This window comes from Nerophis lumbriciformis, linkage group LG36, assembly GCF_033978685.3.
Source record: "Nerophis lumbriciformis linkage group LG36, RoL_Nlum_v2.1, whole genome shotgun sequence".
Lineage (NCBI taxonomy): Eukaryota > Metazoa > Chordata > Actinopteri > Syngnathiformes > Syngnathidae > Nerophis > Nerophis lumbriciformis.
In genome coordinates this window covers 100,413-106,412 of record NC_084583.2, presented here as the reverse complement: position 1 = coordinate 106,412, position 6,000 = coordinate 100,413, and positions in this window count along the sequence as shown.

Here is a 6,000-nt window from a genome sequence, read left to right as displayed (position 1 = left end):
CCACTTCCTGCTTGTCACGCTGAGCTCTGTTTTTATTTCCTCATCTGCTGTTGATTGGCAGCCAGTCCACACCTGCTGCCAATCAGCATGTTCCTATTCATGCACTCCTTGTGTTAGGAACTATTACATGCAAGACTGCTTCTCCTCTGTGGATGATAATAAAGATCATCTTACCTGGTCGTCGTCGTCTGCTGGTTCCTGCATCTTGGGGTCACCACAATTGCAGCCACGCGGGTTCCTCACACATGATGTATTTCGGTAAGTTTGGATCCCCGAGCTTTTCAAACAAATTCAAACGAAACGGAAACTCTGATAATTGCCCCCGATAAAAAGGTTTGATTGATTGATTGAGACTTTTATTAGTAGATTGCACAGTACAGTACATATTCTGTACAACTGACCACTAAATGGTAACACCCCAATAAGTTTTTCAACTTGTACAAATATATACTATCAGCATAATACAGTCATCACACAAGTTAATCATCAGAGTATATACATTGAATTATTGACATTATTTACAATCCGGGGAGGTGGGATGTGGTGGGGGCATACTTGCCAACCCTCCCGATTTTCCCGGGAGACTCCCGAATTTCAGTGCCCCTCCCGAAAATCTCCCGGGGCAACCATTCTCCCGAATTTCTCCTGATTTCCACCCAGACAACAATATTGGGGGCGTGCCTTAAAGGCACTGCCTTTAACATCCTCTCCAACCTGTCGTTATGTCCGCTTTTCCTCCATACAAACAGCGTGCCGGCCTAGTCACACAATATATACGGCTTTTACACACACATGAGTGAATGCAAGGCTTTCTTGATCAACAGCCATACAGGTCACACTGAGGGTGGCCGTATAAACAACTTTAACACTGTCACAAATATGCACCACACTGTGAACTCACACCAAACTAGAATGACAAACACGTTTCGGGAGAACATCCGCACCGTAACACAACATAAACACAACAGAACAAATACCCAGAACCCCTTGCAGCACTAACTCTTCCGGGACACTACAATATACACCCCCCCGCTACCACCAAACCCAGCCCCCCTCAACCCCGCACACCTAAACCCGCCCCTTTCATCTCCCGAATTCGGAGGTCTCAAGGTTGGCAAGTATGGGTGGGGGGAGGGTGTTAGTCTAGGGTTGAAGTTTTCTGGAGGTGTTCTTTTAGTGAGTTTTTGAAGGAGGATAGACATACTTGCCAACCTTGAGACCTCCGATTTCGGGAGGTGGGGGGGCGTGGTCGGGGGCGTGGTTAAGAGGGGAGTATATTTACAGTTAGAATTCACCAAGTCAAGTATTTCATATATATATATATATATATATATATATATATATATATATATACATACAGGTAAAAGCCAGTAAATTTGAATATTTTGAAAAACTTGATTTATTTCAGTAATTGCATTCAAAAGGTGTAACTTGTACATTATATTTATTCATTGCACACAGACTGATGCATTCAAATGTTTATTTCATTTAATTTTGATGATTTGAAGTGGCAACAAGTGAAAATCCAAAATTCCGTGTGTCACAAAATTAGAATATTACTTAAGGCTAATACAAAAAAGGGATTTTTAGAAATGTTGGCCAACTGAAAAGTATGAAAATGAAAAATATGAGCATGTACAATACTCAATACTTGGTTGGAGCTCCTTTTGCCTCAATTACTGCGTTAATGCGGCGTGGCATGGAGTCGATGAGTTTCTGGCACTGCTCAGGTGTTATGAGAGCCCAGGTTGCTCTGATAGTGGCCTTCAACTCTTCTGCGTTTTTGGGTCTGGCATTCTGCATCTTCCTTTTCACAATACCCCACAGATTTTCTATGGGGCTAAGGTCAGGGGAGTTGGCGGGCCAATTTAGAACAGAAATACCATGGTCCGTAAACCAGGCACGGGTAGATTTTGCGCTGTGTGCAGGCGCCAAGTCCTGTTGGAACTTGAAATCTCCATCTCCATAGAGCAGGTCAGCAGCAGGAAGCATGAAGTGCTCTAAAACTTGCTGGTAGACGGCTGCGTTGACCCTGGATCTCAGGAAACAGAGTGGACCGACACCAGCAGATGACATGGCACCCCAAACCATCACCCAACCATGCAAATTTTGCATTTCCTTTGGAAATCGAGGTCCCAGAGTCTGGAGGAAGACAGGAGAGGCACAGGATCCACGTTGCCTGAAGTCTAGTGTAAAGTTTCCACCATCAGTGATGGTTTGGGGTGCCATGTCATCTGCTGGTGTCGGTCCACTCTGTTTCCTGAGATCCAGGGTCAACGCAGCCGTCTACCAGCAAGTTTTAGAGCACTTCATGCTTCCTGCTGCTGACCTGCTCTATGGAGATGGAGATTTCAAGTTCCAACAGGACTTGGCGCCTGCACACAGCGCAAAATCTACCCGTGCCTGGTTTACGGACCATGGTATTTCTGTTCTAAATTGGCCCGCCAACTCCCCTGACCTTAGCCCCATAGAAAATCTGTGGGGTATTGTGAAAAGGAAGATGCAGAATGCCAGACCCAAAAACGCAGAAGAGTTGAAGGCCACTATCAGAGCAACCTGGGCTCTCATAACACCTGAGCAGTGCCAGAAACTCATCGACTCCATGCCACGCCGCATTAACGCAGTAATTGAGGCAAAAGGAGCTCCAACCAAGTATTGAGTATTGTACATGCTCATATTTTTCATTTTCATACTTTTCAGTTGGCCAACATTCCTAAAAATCCCTTTTTTGTATTAGCCTTAAGTAATATTCTAATTTTGTGACACACGGAATTTTGGATTTTCATTTGTTGCCACTTCAAATCATCAAAATTAAATGAAATAAACATTTGAATGCATCAGTCTGTGTGCAATGAATAAATATAACGTACAAGTTACACCTTTTGAATGCAATTACTGAAATAAATCAAGTTTTTCAAAATATTCTAATTTACTGGCTTTTACCTGTATATGAAAAAGAAATACTTGACTTACAGTGAATTCTAGCTATATATATTTATTATATATATATATATATATATATATATATATATATATATATATATATATATATATATAAAAATAAGAGAAAGACTTGAATTTCAATATTCATTTATTTAAAGTTAAAGTTAAAGTACCAATGATTGTCACACACACACTAGGTGTGGCGAGATTATTCTCTGCATTTGACCCATCACCCTTGATCACCCCCTGGGAGGTGAGGGGAGCAGTGGGCAGCAGCGGTGGCCGCGCCCGGGAATCATTTTGGTGATTTAACCCCCAATTCCAACCCTTGATGCTGAGTGCCAAGCAGGGAGGTAATGGCTCCCATTTTTATAGTCTTTGGTATGACTCGGCCGGGGTTTGAACTCACAACCTACCGATCTCAGGGCGGACACTCTAACCACTAGGCCACTGAGTATACATATACAGACAAATAACACTCATCTACTCATTGTTGAGTTAAGGGTTGAATTGTCCATCCTTGTTCTATTCTCTGTCACTATTTTTCTAACCATGCTGAACACCCTCTCTGATGATGCATTCTGCTTCGTCTCCTTGTTGTGTGCGCAGTTGTGCACTGCACTCTCTAAAAGCCCTAGATGTTATTGTCACATATGCATGTACAGTAGGTGGCAGTATTGTCCTGTTTAAGAGTGTCACAACATTGCTGTTTACGGCAGACGAACTGCTTTACGGTAGATGAAAACGTGACTGCTGTTGTTGTGCATTGCGTTAAAAATGTTAGTCCTTTGAATTTTTGACAACTCCTCTTGACAAAATTGGTGCAGTTCAGCTAAATGTGTTGGTATTCTGACATGGACATTGTTTCTTCAGCATTGTCCACATGTTTAAGTCAGGACTTTGGGAAGGCCATTCTAAAACCTTAATTCTAGCCTGATTTAGCCATTCCTTTACCGCTTTTGACGTGTGTTTGGGGTCATTGTCCTGTTGGAACACCCAACTGCGCCCAAGACCCAACCTCCGGGCTGATGCTGAAGAATTTGGAGGTAATCCTCCTTTTTCCATTGTCCCATTTACTGTCTGTAAAGCACCAGTTCCATTGGCAGCAAAACAGGTCCAGAGCATAATACTACCACCACCATGCTTAACAGTAGGAATGGTTTTCCTGGGATTAAAGACCTTTTCTCCTCCAAAAATATTGCTGGGTATTGTGGCCAAACGGGTACATTTTTGTTTCACCTGACCGCAGAACTTTCCTCCACAAGGTCTTATCTTTGTCCATGTGATGTCTGATGAAACATTCATAAAATAAGCAAACTTCATGAATGATTTTTGTGACCAACAGGTATGTGCTCCAATCACTCTATCACAAAAACATAAGAGTTGTAGAAATGATTGGAAACTCAGGACAGCCATGACATTATGTTCTTTACAAGTGTATGTCAACTTTTGATCGCGACTGTATATATACAGTATATACACTATGTTGCCAAAAGTATTTGGCCACCTGCTTTGACTCACATATGAACTTGAAGTGCCATACCATTCCTAACCCATAGGGTTCAATAGGATGTGGGTCCACCTTTTGCAGCTCTTACAGCTTCAACTCTTCTGGGAAGGCTGTCCACAAGGTTGCGGAGTGCGTTTATAGAAATTTTCCACCATTCTTCCAAAAGCGCATTGGTGAGGTCACACACTGATGTTGGTGGAGAAGGCCTGGCTCTCAGTCTGCGTTCTAATTCATCCCAATTGTGTTCTATCAGGTTCAGGTTAGGACTCTGTGCAGGCCAGTCAAGTTCATCCACACCAGACTCTGTCATCCATGTCTTTATGGACCTTGTTTTGTGCACTGGTGCACAGTCATGTTGGAAGAGGAAGGGGCCCGCTCCAAACTTTACCCACAAGGTTGCGAGCATGGAATTGTAGCATTCAAAGTTCCTTTCACTGGAACTAAGGGGCCAAGCCCAACTCCTGAAAAACAAACCCATGTCATAATTCCTCCTCCACCAAAAAAATAAGAATTGTAGAAATTATTGGAAACGCCGTAAATTTTATTTAATTTTTTTAATTTTTTTAATTTTTTTAATTTTTTTAATTTATTTATTTATTTATTTATTTTTTGTGTCCTGTCCAGCTTCTCAGGCAAATCATATAGTTGATGTAGATGCCCATGTCGGCTGTTCACATTTACTTTACAAAAGAGAAGTGTAGGATACTTCTCTTGTTGCCTTATTTGTATTTGACTTTATTAAATGTATTTATATTATCATTTAGTGCAGCCGGGCCGGAGCAGGAGGGGATAGAAAGAGAAAAAAAAAGAAGACAGAGGGGGAAATTGTGGGGACAAGAGGGGGATTAGACAGAGAGACAACAACAACAACAGCAAACAACAACAACAACAACAACAACAATAGAGCAACATCAGCAAATACGACATGTACAAATATGATGGTAAAAGTAATAGCAAATAAGCAGTTAGCGAAAAATAAAAAATAATACAGAAATGACAATGAGCATTATTACACTACAAATGGATCAATACAAATACCAATAGAAATAGCGCTATTGATAAAGAACACTACCAATACTTTGCATTTATTATCAACAATACAGTTGTTCAAATGCAACAATACATATACGTAATGATAACGCCGTAAAAATGGCTGCGTCGTCGGCGTTCTTGTCTTGTCTCCCTGTAACGCAGTGACGTGCGGTCACTAGAGGCAGGTGAGGCGGGGCCTCACCTGCCATCATGGAAAGAAAAAAATGTAAAAAGAAAAAAAAAAAATTAAATTGTTATGTATCCAGTGATTATACTATAAAGTTATTTTCCATTTAACTTCACCAGTTTTAGATTATTTTTATTCAAAATCGCTGAATTTTCACATTTGCCGTTCAAATACTGAGAAGAGACGGTGCTGTGAACAGCAGCCAGTCGAGGCACGTCACTCAGTGCCTCAACATGGACGGACTCGGCTAACTGCTGGTCTGCTGTGCAGTGAGACTGTATTGCTATATGAATTATATTATACATTTCCATAGTTTAGTTAGCTGAGG